We start from the raw sequence: 15,803 nt of genomic DNA on the forward strand, positions 1-15,803 counted from the left end.
CATTGCATCAGTGACTACATACAGCCATCTTATCCTCTGATGCCCTTTTCTTCTGCCCTCAGTCTCTCCCAGCATCAAGGACTTTTCCAATGAATTAACTGTTTACATCAGGTGACCAAAATATTGGAGCTTCAGCTCTTGCATCAGTCCTTCCAATGAGAATTTAGGGTTGATTTCCCTTAAGATTGACTGGTTTGATCTCTTTATGTTCAAGGAAATTTCAGGAGTCTTCTCCAGCACCGCAGTTCGAAAGCATCAATTCTCTGGTGCTCTGCCTTCTTTACAGTCTAGCTCTCACAACCATACGTGACCACTGAAAAGACTGTAGCCTTGACTATATGGACTTTTGTCCGCAGCGTAATGTCTCTGCTTTTCAACACACTGTCTAGGTTTTTCATAACATTCCTGCTGAGAAGCAATCATCTTCTTATTTCATGGCTGCAGTCACCATCCACAGTGATTTGAGAGCCCCAAAAGAGGAAATCTGTCACTGCTTCCACCCTTTCCTCTTCTATTTGCTATGAAGTAATGGGGCTGGATGCCATGATCTTAATTTTTTTAATATTTAATTTTAAACTGCCTCTTTCACTCTCCTCCTTCACTCTCATCAAGAGACGCTTTGTTCCTATTTGCTTTCTGCCATTATAGTGGTATCATCTGGCTTGGACATCTGAAAGTTCTTGGTTCGTGTAATGCTAAAGCCTAGCATGCAAGATTTTAAGCATGACCTTACTAGCATGAGAGATAAGTTCAATTGTCCAATGGTTAGAATGTTCTTTAGTACTACTCTTCTTGGTAGTCCTTTATAATATATATCTAAATATTTTTTCTTTCTTCTGAGTGCTTTCAGGAGAGTAGACCCCAGCACCAGAAGATGAACCAAATTTATTTAAGCTGGCTGCAGTATCCCATTTAAGAATGGGAGAAGAACCTCAAGTTTGCCTCTTAGAAAATAAACTCTAAACACAGTATGAGGGATAGGGAGGATGAAAAGAGATTCTGTGAGACAACCACTATGCTATGCACTTAATAGAATATTCCTTATTATAATCTTGAGGTAGGTACTCTGCTACCCATTTAACATTTGAGGAAAATGAAGCTCAGAAAGTTTAAACCACCTACCTAAAATCAGCCTTATTGTTGACTGAGCTTATGATGAGATTCTAACTGTTAGAGAAGTCTGCTGTTGGACTTTGGGTAAAGAAACATGCAAGGAGAAACCTCCCGTTTCTGTCCCCTGACATGACCTTTTTTGACTATGAACCCATGGGCAGCAGTATTTATCTTGAGATAATTACAGGAGTCAACCTAAGAGGGCAGACAAACTGAAAATCACAATCACAGATAACTAACCAATCTGATCACATGGACCACAGCCTTGTCTAACTCAATGAAACTATGAGCCATGCAGTGTAGGGCCACCCAAGACAGATGGGTCATGGCAGAGAGTTCTGACAAAACGGGGTCCACTGGAGAAGGGAATGGCAAACCACTTCAGTATTCTTGCCTTGAGAACCCCATGAACAGTATGAAAAGGCAGAAAGATAGGACACTGAAGATGAACTCCCCAGGTCGGTAGGTGTCCAATATGCTACTGGAAATCAGTGGAGAAATAATTCCAGAAAGAATGAACAGACAGAGCCAAAGCAAAAACAACACCCAGTAGTGGATGTGACTGGTGATGGAAGTAAGTCCAATGCATAAAGAGCAATATTGCAGAGGAACCTAGAGTGCTAGGTCCATGAATTAAGGTAAATTGGAAGTGCTCAAACAGGAGATGGCAAGAGCGAATGACAACATTTTAGGAATCAGAGAAATAAAATGGACTGGTATGGGTGAATTTAACTTATATGACCATTATATCTACTACTGTGGAAAAGAATCTATTAGAAGAAATGGAGTAGCCCTCATAGTCAACAAAAGAGTCCGAAATGCAGTACCTGGATGCAATCTCAAAAACGACAGAATGATCTCTGTTTCCAAGGCAAATCATTCAATATCACAGTAATCCAAGTCTATGCTCCAACCAGTAATGCTGAAGAAGCTGAAGTTGAAAAGTTCTATGAAAACCGACAAGGCCAAAAAAGATGTCGTTTTCATTACAGGGGACTGGAATGCAAAAGTAGGAAGTCAAGAGATACCTGGAGTAACAGGCAAATTTGGCCTTGGAGTATAAAATAAAGCAGGTCAAAGTTAACAGAGTTGTGCCAAGAGAACGCACTGGTCAAAGTAAATACCCTCTTCCAAAAACACAAGAGAAGACTCTGCATGTGGACATCACGAGATGGTCAACACCAAAATCAGATTGATTATATTCTTTGCAGCCAACAATGGAGAAGCTCTATACAGTCAGCAAAAACAACATCGGGAACAGACTGTGGCTCAGATCATGAATTCCTTATTGTCAAATTCAGACTTAAATTGAAGAAAATGGTAAACCACTAGACCATTCAGGTATGACCTAAATCAAATCCCTTATGATTATACAGTGGAAGTGACAAATAGATTCAAGGGATTAGATCTGATAGACAGAGTGACTGAAGAACTACGGACGGAGGTTCGGCGCATTGTACAGGAGGCAGTGATCAAGACCATCTCCAAGATAAAGAAAGGCAAAAAGGCAAAATGGTTGTCCAAGGAGGCCTTCCAAATAGCTGAGAAAAGAAAACATGAAAGGCAAAGGGGAAAAGGAAAGATATACCCATTTGAATGCAGAGTTCCAAAGACTAGAAAGGAGGGATAAGAAAGTCTTCCTCAGTGATCAGTGTAAAGAAGTAGAGGAAAACAATAGAAAATGACTAGAAATCTCTTCAAGAAAATTAAATATACCAAGGGAATATTTCACGCAAAGATGAGCACAATAAAGGACAGAAATGGTATGGACCTAACAGAAGCAGAAGATATTAAGTAGAGGTGGCAAGAATACATAGAAGAACTATACAAAAAAAAATCTTCATGACCCAGATAATCACAATGGTGTGACCACTCACCTAGAGCCAAACATCCCAGAAAGCGAAATCAATTAGGAAGCATCACCGTGAACAAAGCTAGTAAAGGTGACCGAATTCCAGTTGAGCTATTTCAAGTCCTAAAAGATGACGCTGAGAAAATGCTTCACTCAATGTATCAGCAATTGAAAAAGTCAGCAGTGGCCACAGGACTGGAAAAGGTAAGTTTTCATTTCAATCCCAAAGAAAGGCAATGCCAAAGAAAGCTCAAACTACTGCACAATTGCACTCATCTTGCACACTAGTAAAGTAATGCTCAAAATTCTCCAAGCCAGGCTTCAACAGTAAGTGAACTGTTAACTTCCAGATGTTCAAGCTGGATTTAGAAAAGACAGAGGAACCAGAGATCAAATTGCCAACATCCATTCAATCGTCGAAAAAGCAAGAGAGTTCCAAAAAAACTTCTACTTCTGCTTTATTGATTATGCCAAAGCCTTTGACTCTGTGGATTACAACAAACTGTGGGGAATTCTGAAAGAGAAGGGAATACCAGACCACCTGACCTGACTCTTGAGAAATCTGTATGCAGGTCAGGATACAACAGTTAGAACTGGACATGGAACAACAGAGTGGTTCCAAATCAGGAAAGAAGTACGTCAAGGCTGTATATTGTCACCCTGCTTATTTAACTTATATGCAGAGTACATCATGAGAAATTCTGGGCTGGATGAAGCAAAAGCTGGAATCAAGATTGCCAGGAGAAGTATCAGTAACCTCAGATATGCAGATGACACCATCCTTATGGCAGAAAGTGAAGAATAACTAAAGAGCCTCTTGATGAAAGTGAAAGAGGAGAGTGAAAAAGTTGGCTTAAAGCTCAACATACAGAAAACTAAGATCATGGCATCTGGTCCTATCAGTTCATGGCAAATAGATGAGTAAACAGTGGAAATGCTGAGAGACTTATTTTTCTGGGCTCCAAAATCACTGCAGCCATGAAATTAAAAGACGCTTGCTCCTTGGAAGGAAAGTTATGACCAACCTAGACAGCATATTAAAAAGCAGAGACATTATTTTGCCAACAAACGTCCATCTAGTCAAAGCTGTGGTTTTTCCAGTAGTCACGTATGGATGTGAGAGTTGGACTATAAAGAAAGCTGAGTGCCGAAGAATTGATGCTTTTGAACTGTGGTGTTGGAGAAGACTCTTGAGAGTTCCTTGGACTGCAAGAAGTTCCAACCAATCCATCCTAAAGAAAATCAGTCCTGAATATTCACTGGAAGAACTTATGCTGAAGCTGAAACTCCAATACTTTGGCCACCTGATGCAAAGAACTGACTCATTTTAAAAGACCCTGATGCTGAGAAAGATTAAAGGCAGGAGGAGAAGGGGTCGACAGAGGATGAGATGGTTGTATGGCATCATCAACTCAATGGACTTGAGTTTGGGTAAACTCTGGGAGTTGGTGATGGACAGGGAGGCCTGGTGTGCTGCAGTCCAGGGAGTCACAAAGAGTCAGACACACCTGAGTGACAGAACTGACCTGAACTGAAATTAAGAGAGTAAGACAAAAGTCTGTGGGTAACAGAGTAGCATGATGGAAAGAACCTGGGACCTCGATGATGCTGTGGAGCTGCTGAATTAACCAACCCTCACACTTCAGATTTATGTTTCAGTCTCTTAGAAATAAATCTTATGTTACCTGTAGCTCCCTCCCCAAATCCTAACAAATACAACCTAGGATTCTAGCCATAAATAATTAGAAAAATGGTCAGTATCTGAGCCAAAAGCAGCTATCCGTAGGGTAACTGCCATCGAGTCAGGATTTGAGAGTCTACTGATCAGGACCTTTTGGCTGGATCACATCTAATGAGACCAATCAGACCCTTTCTGGAAGAGCTTGAATAGATTTTTCTCCCATCTCTTCAGAACCTCCCTCCATCAATTAACTCATCTCTCCTCTGTATCATCAATATCTTCTGCTTATACTAGCACCTTCTTAAACACCATTTTAAAAGTAGTAAAAAAAACTAACATAACATATTTGTCAAACATCAACTGTCTTACATATGACACTCTAGCTAGCCTCTTTCTTTCACTATCAACTTATCAAAATAGTTGTCTCCAGTTACTACCCTTCAAGTCACTCTTCAACCTATAGCAATTTACATCTGCTATACTCCAACAGGATATGGTCTTTTACAGATGTTACAGAATGGTCATAAAATAGGGTAAAAACTGAGTAACAAACAAACCCAAAACTTAGTCATTTAGAACAGCAGCCACCACTGATTGTCTTTCATAATCCTGGGGATTGACTAGGCACAGGTGGATAGTTCTGTCCTGCATTGTGTTGTCTGGAGCTGTGGTCATCTGGAGGCTTGACTGGACTAGAACATCCCCTATGGTTCATTCACAGGGCTGGGAGGTGATGTTGGCTCTTGGCTGGAAGCTTGAGTCCTTCCCTTCATGGTACCGTCATGTGTGGGGTTCCCACAGCATGAATGCTAGATTTTTAGGAGGAACGTTTCAAGTCTGTGAAAATAGAAGCTGCCCAGTCTCAAAGTTGAAGGAAATGGCAACCCACTCCAGTATTCTTGCTTGGAGAATCCCAGGGACAGGGGAGCCTGGTGGGCTGCCGTCTATGGGATCGCACAGAGTCAGACACAACTGAAGCAGCTTAGCAGCAGCAGCAGCAGTCTCAAAGTTAACAGTTTCACTTCTGCCATATATTATTGGTCAATACAAACACAAAGCAGTCTAGAATCAAGGGGAAGGAAATAAATTTCACTTCTTGATGGGAGGAAGAGGAAAGAATTTGCAACTAACTTTAATATACCACTGTTATTAATGGTCTTCCTTATTGCTAACTACAGTAAAAATAATAAGGTTTCTATTTCCTGTGGCATCTCAATTCTTGAAATATTTCATTCTTTCAACTTCCATGACAACACACTCCCCTTGTTTTCTTAAGACAACACACTCTTAACCTTTCTTAACCCTTTTGTTAAGAATCCACTTCTCTAAACTCGAAATAGTATTATTCCTTAGTATTCCATCCTTGGTCCTCTTCTATTATCACTTTATATTTTTCTGTTTATCTTATTGGACATTCTAATAAACTCTCAAGACTTCCATTACAATATACACATTAATCACTCTCAAGTCTTTCGTCATCTTTATTGAACATTTCCTATTTCCATCTAAGTATCTTATAAGAATCACAAATTGAGAATATCCAAAATTGAGCTCATCATAGTTTCTCCCAAAGCTTCAATTTCAGTGTTATCTCTCTCTCTGTGAATAGCACCGTAATTCCCTCAGTTACATAATATGGAAAATTAATCATTTTTGACTCCTTTATTTTGTTCAACTCTATATCCATTTACCAAAGCTAGTTTATTATCTCTTTAATATCTTTCAAATTAATTAATTTGCCTACATCTCTTCTCTAGTACTCTAGTCCTGAACTCTAGTTCATATCACTATCATCTTTTACCAGACATATTTGAGCATCTTTTATTGAGTTTTCTCATTCTAGATTGGCCTCCTCTTTAATTCATTTTCTATACTGAAGCCAAAGTAGCTTTTCATGACAATACAACCTTATGCTGTGCTCAGTTTGACAGCATATATACTAAAGTTGGAACAATAAAGAGAAGACTAGCATGACCACTTTGATAGAATGACTTACAAATTTCTAAAGTATTTATTTTTTTTCTTTATTGATGGACACACAATCTGTAAAGGTATATTTTGCACGCCAGTAACAGCACACAGGAAGAGAAGATGAAGTTATACAGGAGCAAAGTTTCTGTATACTATTGTAATGAATTAGGTATAAATCTGAACTAGATTCTTATAAATTAAGACATTAATTGTAATCCTTATAACAATCCCTGGGCTTCCCTGATGGGTCAGTGGGTAAAGAATCTGCCTGCAATGCAGGAGACACAGGAAAAGAAGGTTTGATCCCTGGGCTAGGAAGATCCCCTGAAGGAAAAATGGCAACCCAGTCCAGAATTCTTGCCTGGAAAATCCCATGGACGGAGGAGTCTGGTGGTCTACAGTCCATGGGCTCTCAAACAATCAGACTTGAGTGAGCAACTAACAAATGTATAATTAAAAGTCTTTTAAAAGATATAACAATCATAAGCATATATATACCTGACAATCCCAAACTTGTGAATCAAAAGCTAACAGAATTGAAGGGGAAAATAATCAATTCAGTAGTAACAGTTGGAGATTTCCACACCTCACTTTCAATAATGAGTAGAAGAACTAGACAGAAAATCATCAAGCTAGTAAAAGACTTGAATGATATTATAATTGTATAACAGAGAGGTAGAGAAGCCTCCATTCAACAACTACAAAAAACACATCCTTTTCAAATACATGTGGAACATTTACCACTATAAAATGTATGTTAGGCCATAAAACAAGTGTAAATAATTTTTAAAAGATTGAAATCATATGAAATATGTTCTCCAACCACAATGGAATGAAATTATGAATTAATAACAAGGAAATTGGGCAAGTTCACAAATACATGGAAATTAAACCCAGTCATAATCAGAGAGTCAAAAGGAAATAACAAAGGAAATTAGAAAATATTTTAAGATGAATGAAAATTAAAACACAGCATACCAGATGTTATGGGGTGCAATGAAAACAGTGTACTATATTTGCCTCTATTTAAAAAGAAAGATCTCAAATCAATAATCTAATATTCCACCTTCGGGAACTGGAAAAACAAAAGCAAACTAAGTCTAGAGCAGGAGGACAGAAATATATAGGTTGGAATGAAAATAAAATAGGGAATAGAAAAATAATAAAGAAAATCAACAAAATTGAATATTGGTTCATTGAAATGATCAACAAAATTGACAAATCTTTTAGCTAACTGAATCAAGCAAAAAAGAAAATACTAAAATTACTAAAGAAAAAATGAAAGTCGCTCAGTCTTGTCTGACTCTTTGTGACCCCAGGGACTGTAGCGTGTCAGGCTCATCTGTCCATGGGATTCTCCAGGCAAGAATACTGGAGTGGGTAGCCGTTCCCTTCTCCAGGGGATCTTCCCAATCCAGGAATCAAACCTAAGTCTCCCGCATTGCAGGCAGATTCTTGACAGTCTGAGCCACCAGGGAAGCCCTACTAAAGAAAGGAGGGGATATTATTATCAACATCACACACAAAAAAGATTATAAGGTGTTATGGACTGAATGTTTGTATCCTTCAAAATTCATATATTGAAGTCCTAACACCCAACGTGTTAGGAGATAGGTGTTCAGAAATAGGATCTTTGAAAAGTAATAGGGAAAGATTAAGTAAAGAGGGTGGAGCTCTCATGATGAGAATGATGAGACTAGTGACTTTAGAAGAAGAGATAGATCTTTCTCTCTCCCTCTTTCTCCGACCCCACTCTTGCCTTCCCTTCTTTCTACTCCACCCCTCCCCTCACCCTAGGTGCAGGCAAGGAAAGGCCACATAAGGACACAGTGAAAATGTGGTTGTCTGTAAGGCAGGAAGAGATTTTTCACCAGGAACCAGAATGGCTGGCACCTTTGTACTGGATCTTCCAACCTCCAGAACTGTGAAAAATATATTTCTACTATTTAAGCTACCCAGTCTATGGTATTGTTTATGGCATCCTGAGATGACTAAGATATAAAGCCTACAGTGTAGGCCAACAAAGAAGACAACTTTGATGATGTGGGTAAATTCCTAGAAACAAAAGCTACCAACGTTGATTAATGAAGAAATAGAAAAATCTGAAAAGATGTATAACAAGTAAACAGCTTAAGTTAATAATCAAAACAGTTCCAGCAAAGAAAATACAAGACTATATAGCTTCATGGGTGAATTCTATAAAACATTTCAAGAAGAATTAATACCTGTTCTTCATAAACTTTTACAAATAAAAGAAGAAGATGGAACACTTCCTAATTCTTTTTTTGAGGCCAATGTCCCTGATAGCAAAGCAAGACAGAGACATAACAAGAGAAAACTACAGACCAAATCCTTATAAATATAGAAATAAAACTCTTCAACCACATACATACTAGAAAACTGAATCCAGTAAAACATATAAAAGAATTTTATAACATTGTCAAGTGGGATTTATACTTGGTGCAATATATGAAAATCAATATAATATACAAATTAATATGATAAAGGGGAAAAAACCCACATGATCTTGTCAATAGATGTAGAAAAGGATATTTGACAAAATCCAAAACCCTTTAATGACAAACAGACAAACCAAAACCACTCAACAAAACCCCCACAGCTAATACAATACTTAATGACAAAAGATTAGAGGTATCCCCCCTAAGATCAGTTACAAGGCAATCACACTCCAATCTGATATCACTTTATAATTTCAAAGTTATATGTGTTGTAGTAAAAATACTTTTCAAATGGTATAGTTCAGTTTTTATTCTTTAAATAAATGCATGTGATGCACAGAAATGAGTTTGGAAGTCTACGTACCAAGAGGCTGGCAGTGGTAATCTTAGATGATGGCAACAATGGTGATTTTACATATGCTTTGTTTGTTTGATTCATTTCTGTTATTTTAACAACACTGTTGAGATATAACTCACATACTGAACATTCCACCTGTGTAAAGTGTACAATTTAATGGTACTTATGAAATCATCACCACTCTCCAGTTCCGGAACATTTTCCTCACTCCAAAAAGAAACCTCAAATCCATTGGAAGTCACTTCTCACTTCCCGTTCCCCCATCCCCTGACAACCCCTCATCTACTTTCTGTTTTCATTAATTCACCTCTTCTAGATATATACCATGCAAATAATTTCATGCATTATATGACTTTTGCATCTGACCTCTTTCATGTAGCATAATGTTTTAAAGGTTCGTCCATGTTGTAGCATGTATCAGCACATTCCTTTTTTACGGTTGAATAATATTTCATTGCATGGATATACCAGATTTTCTATATCCATTCATCAGTTCATGGACATTTGGGTTGTTTGTTTCTTGGCTATTATGAAAAATACTGCTGTGAACATTCATGTACACAAGTCTTGTATATACATAAATTTTTAATTTTTCTTGGAATATAGTAAGTGTATATTTAACAGTATTTAGAAACTACCAAACAGTTTTCAAAGTGTTTGTACATTTTATATTGCCACAAGAAAGGTATGAAATTTCTCATTGTTCTTTATCCGTACTAACTTTTGGTTTGGTTAGTCTTTTAAATTTTAACTTTTTAAATAGATGTGTAATAATGTCTCATTGTGGTTTTAATTTGCATTTCACTGATGACTAATGATGTTAAGTGCCTTTTCAGTCCTTATTGGCTATTAGTGTATCTTCTTTTTAAAATTATCTTTTCAAAATGTTTGTCCATTTAAAAATTGGATTAAGATTCTAAAACACACAGAAACTTGAAAGTATTCACTTTAACCAAAGATCTCAAGCTCACTCATGTATCTTTTTCTCCTTCCCTTTAGTTAAGTTTTCCATAGCTCTCCTTTTTCTTTTAGAAAAATTTCTTTAAAGTTGGAATTGAATTTTATAATTGAAGACTAATGAAAAAGATTCAATTTTAAAATAAATGTCAATTGTTTAAAAAAATTGAAAAACAAAAGTGTATGTAAATTTTCATGTACATGTACCTTATTACATTACTGCACAGTGAAAAAAATTGAATTGTTTCTTTTTTGATACTGATTTGTAGGAGTTTTTATATATTCTGAACATAAGTCCTTGTGAATATTTCTACCAGTCTGTGGCTTGCCTTTTCATTTTCCAACTTTTTTAAATTTTTAATTAATTTTTGGCTGCACTGGGTCTTCATTGCTGTGAGGGAGCTGTCTCTAGTTGCAGCAAGCAGGGGTTACTCTAGTTGTGGTGCGCAAGCTTCTCGTTGCCGTGGCTTCTGTTGCTGTGGAGCATGGCCTCTAGGTAGCTCCTGTAACATGTTGGCTTGAGAGCACAGGCTCAGTAGTTGTGGCACATGGGCTTAGTCACCCTGAGGCAGCTGGGATCCCTCCAGAGTAGGGATTGAACTCACGTCCCCTGCATTGGCAGGTAGATTGCTAACCCCTAGACCACATTTTCCTCATTTCCCAACTTTGGTTCAAGCGCTACTATTAGACTTCATATATTGAGCAGGCCTTAAGCTTTGTCATCTGTCCCCCATCCACACTTCCTGTGAAACCATTAAAAGTGAAATCGATCACCAGAATTTGGCACACATGCCTACGGGCAAAAGCCATTCCTGGTGCTCCCCACCTCCTCGGAGTTCTATGTTCACTTCACCAGTTTTTGTCTTCTTAGAATCTTTATTTTCTTGGCAGCTCATTGACGTATTTGAACGTTTTTGTTTGTTTGTTTCTTTGCTTTTTACACTTTATATGTCAGAATTATTGCTTTCAGTAGGAGGACCACCATTTTCCTGGTGGTGAGCACTAGCCATGTGATACAGTTCTGGCCAGTATGATAGCAAATGAAGTCTACAGGCAGCGATCCTTTCTTCTTCCTTCTGCTTTGAATATAGATGTAAGACTCAGAGATGCTGCCGTGGTTTTTAATTCATGAAGTGATAAAATAACAGATTTACCAACAACAGCAAAGTGGAAGGAGAATAGGAACCATAAACAATAACATCATGAGCTGTGGCACCAACCCTAGACGTATCACTCTAAACATCTTAAGTTAAAAAGCTGACGGACTGCCCCCCGCAGTCTGACCATGGACACGTGTGAGCTTCTTCATTTGAGATGCTGTCTGTTCCTCCGTTTCCTGACACAATCTTGTCTTAAGCTCTTTCAGTTTTTCCTCCTGTTCACCGTCTAAGTAGATTTTCTTCTGAGGCTGTTTGCTGAACACAGTGTATCCCTTTGTTTTCTGTTTGTGTCTGTGTTCCTTTTCCTTTTTCTCATCTTAGACACTTTACAGATTTCTTCTTGATGCAGTTCTGGTGGGCTGTGTGTTTCTAGGAAGTTGTCAGTTTCTTCTAGGTTGTCAAATTTGTTGGCGTTTAATTGTTCATACTATTCTCTTATTTATTTTTAATTTAAAACAATTTTGAATTTCTTTTGGCCACATTGAGCAGCTTGCAGGATTTTAGCTCCCTGGCCAGGGATCAAACCTGCGCACTTTCACCACTGTGGGCAGTGGTTAAGTCAGCTTTCTCACTTTCCTCTTTTACCTTTATCAAGGCTTTCTATCTTGTTCCACTGATTTATATTTCTGTTTTTGCACCAGAGCTATAGTGTCTTGGTCACTGTAATTTTCTAGTATAGTCTGAAGTCAAGGGGCTCGATTCCTCCAACTTCGTTTTTCTTTCTCAAGATTTCTATGGCTATTCAGGGTCTTATTGTTCCCATTACTGTTGTTATTTTGTGACTACAAATTGTGAATTTTTTTGTGGTAGTTCTGTGAAAAACTGCATTGCTAATTGATTATGGAATGCATTGAGTCTGTCGATTACTTTGTGTAAGTATAATCATTTTCATAATGTTGATTCTTCCGATCCAGGAACATGGTATATGTCTCCATCTGTTTATATCTTCTTTGATTTCTCTTATCATTATAAATTTCTGCACACAGGTATTTTATCTCCTCTGGTAGCTTTATTCCTGGATATTTTCTTCTTTTTGTTGCAGTGGTGTATGGGATTGTTTCCTTACCTCAACATAATAAAGGCTATATATGAAAAAAAAAAGTGATATAAACCCTTATTTGTCTAACAATGAGTTAATTGGGTTTTCTGTTACTTGCCATCAAAAGTTAATCATCTTTAGAGATACAATACTTATACATGTATTCATCTATCCAATCAATAGGGATATACTAACCACATACTGAGTGCCAGGCACTGTTTATAGCATAATTTATCAATACAGACTATATTATTTGAGAGCATTTTACACATTTGTGGGAAGGTTTTTATAGTGTTACAATAACTGGGGGTTGGTACTACTTAATGGGTTGATTTTTGGAATATAATACTTCTTCAAATGCATGGACAGTCTCATGAAGTGAGAATTGTCCAGTAGCCTGTACACTTTTCAACACCTTCCAAGACACACATTTATGTAAACAATGGAGTTTTTAATGATCTGAACTCAGAATCTAACTCCATTTACAACCAAATACCATATATTTTCTGCAATGCTTAACAGATCCAAACTTTTTAAGAATATTTTGTTAGAAATTTACCATAAGTTATTCAAGATCACGAGTAGCAATTCTGCATATGGTTTTTGAGTCTCCAGTATAATAAACTTGTATCAGTCTGCTTTTATAGCATTCTCGTACTGACTCTACATATACATGCAGGCATCTGATGATGTTATTATATCTACCAGTCACACCTAGACATTTTCAGATTGAAGTACATATTTTATTATAAAGAACTTTGCTTTTATTCTTTAGTCCTTTATATTATAATCATGCATTGCGGGGGTTTTTTTGTGACAGTATATTCCTATGTGAGTTATATTAATTATTTAAACTAGAGGATGAGATGGTTAGATAGCATCACCAACTCAATGGACTTGAATTTGAGAAAACTCTGGGAGATAATAGAGGACAGATGAGCCTGGCGTGCTGCAGTCCATGGGGTTGCAAAGAGTCAGACACAACTTAGCGGCTGAACAGCAGCAAAGTAATTTAATCTCATAATTGTAAGCAGGTCTTATAAAAAATCTATCATAAAAAGGAGAGTTGGTCTTTAATAGAGTTAAGAATTACTGGTTTTAGTAGTAATTTCATATCTTTAAGGAATTGTTAAATAACATTTACTATTTCTTAGTAAGATGACAAGAAAATGTTTAAAGAAAAAGGAAACTCCTGCTTGTTTGGAAAACTTGACCCTCAGCAAGAATTTCCTGCTTCCAGAATTTAAGAATGTGGGTTTATACCCCATGGCTGTTTGATGCAGATCACAGATGTTCCTGCCCCTCTACCAACTGCCCCTGTTCCTGGCGCCTGCTGGGGATGGTGCGAAATGACCTTTCCAAGAATTTGGCTTTACTTCTCTTGAAGTGTGTCATCTTTCCTTTGAAGGGAGAACACAAGGAGCACCTACTGACTTAGAGAAAGAATGACAGAAGTGTGACTTGGCTAGGATCATGCAGAAGCTAGTGAGTGTTGAAAGCTAGAATACAAACTCAGAGTTACTCCTTAGGCTAAATAAATTTTAGTTCACTAATATATGTTTCAAATGTTGGGAAAAATGTTGGGGATGAGAAGGAGTTAAGAATATCTGTGTATGGTCAGGAAGAGCTCTCTCCTCTTCGAGTTTAATAACTTTAAAAAGGTGGCTCTCACTTCCATATGAACACCGTCTGTTGACCCTTCTCTTTTTCTTAGTGAGAAAAGTGAAAAAAAGGAAAATCTCAAAGGTCATAGAAATATTAATTGACAAGGTGGAGGTCAGCTCCCTGACATTCTAGGCAGGCGTTTTTAATACAATAAAGCAAGTTGATGTTCACCTCTTATTATAGCTTTAAAATGTCCTCATTAGCCAGTTACACTCAGTCCCCTTTTCCTTCGTTACCACCCACCTCTAGTTCACCCTCATCTCTCTTACTGTGTACATGGAGTTTTCGTGTGTGTTTCACCAGGATCTTTCCATTTTGCCCTACCAGACACATTTTGTTTAAAAGTGTTATCAAAATCAAACGAGAGATTTCAAACACAAAGTCACACTTTGAATAGCTTAAGTCTTGGGCGAGTGTCTGAGACTCCCTAGAGTCTGGTTCATCACAGCTTCATACGTGTCATTATTTGTGCTTTATGAATACCCACAAGAAGGTTTTAATATCCCGGGTATTAATACAGAGCTTAAAGCTGCTTGCAATTTTTTATGTGTTGTCCTGGGTGCATAGGCTCTCTGTTGCTGTGAGTGGGCTTTCCTCTGGTTGTGGCAAGCAGGGGCTACTGTCTATTTGCTGTGTGCAAGTTTCTTATTGCTGTGGCTTTTCTTGTTGCAAAGCACGGGTTCTAGGTGTACAGGCTCAGTAGTTGTGGTACACAGGTTTAATTGCCCTGCTGCATATGGGATCTTAGTTCCAGAACCAGGGATCTAACACATGCCTCCTGCTTTGGCAGATGGATTCTTAACCACTGGATCTCCAGAGAAGTCCCTTTTATTGTTTTTTTTAATTTTTATATTTTGGTTGTGCCAGCCAGCTTGTGGGATCTTAATTCCCCAACCAGAGGATGAAGCCTGGCCATGGCAGTGAAAGTGCAGGTTCCTAACCACTGGTCCACCAGGGAATTCCCTACCTGTAACTTTAGGTGAAGGATAAAGGGAAGCAAGATGGATCTGGTTCTACTGGAAACCCAACAGGGTTTTAACACTGTAGACTATTTCCTGTGCTGTCTGTGGAAATAGTCCAGAGCTGAAGTTCGACTTCACTCTCACTTTCAAGGTGCTAAAACTCGTTGAGGGTATAGGGATGAAACACAAGGCAGAAAGGTAAAGAATGGAAAAAACCAAGAACATATGTATTATACATTTTGTAATTGAGACTATAAAGGGAGTGCTCAAGGGGTATTACTATGAAACTGTACTGCCACTTTAGCAAATTGGATAATTTTGGCTGTAAATGACAGAGAACTCAACCAGTGGTGACTTAGCCATTAGGACAATTCTTCCTCAATTGATAGCACTCTGGAGGTAAATGATACCCAGTTGGTCTGGAAGCTCATGGAGTAGCCAAGGGTCCCAGCTTTTCCAGTCTTTCTTCTGGGCCATCTCCACTGTGTCCTCCAAGTCCCTCATTATGGTTATATACAGTGACTGCTGGCACTCTAAGCACAAAATCTCCCACATCTGCTTCAATCACTACCTAAGCAGGGAGGAA

The 15,803-nt window shown here is 38.0% G+C and overlaps 1 non-coding gene across 1 annotated transcript; it reads left to right on the plus strand.

Annotated features, from left to right (window-relative positions):
* The first annotated feature begins 6,561 nt into the window (after positions 1–6,561).
* LOC139179069 (U6 spliceosomal RNA) lies at positions 6,562–6,668 on the plus strand. Its single transcript, XR_011563473.1, has one exon. It is a non-coding gene; the product is annotated as a U6 spliceosomal RNA (small nuclear RNA).
* The last annotated feature ends 9,135 nt before the right edge of the window (positions 6,669–15,803 follow it).

Source organism: Bos indicus, chromosome 2 (assembly GCF_029378745.1).
Source record: "Bos indicus isolate NIAB-ARS_2022 breed Sahiwal x Tharparkar chromosome 2, NIAB-ARS_B.indTharparkar_mat_pri_1.0, whole genome shotgun sequence".
Lineage (NCBI taxonomy): Eukaryota > Metazoa > Chordata > Mammalia > Artiodactyla > Bovidae > Bos > Bos indicus.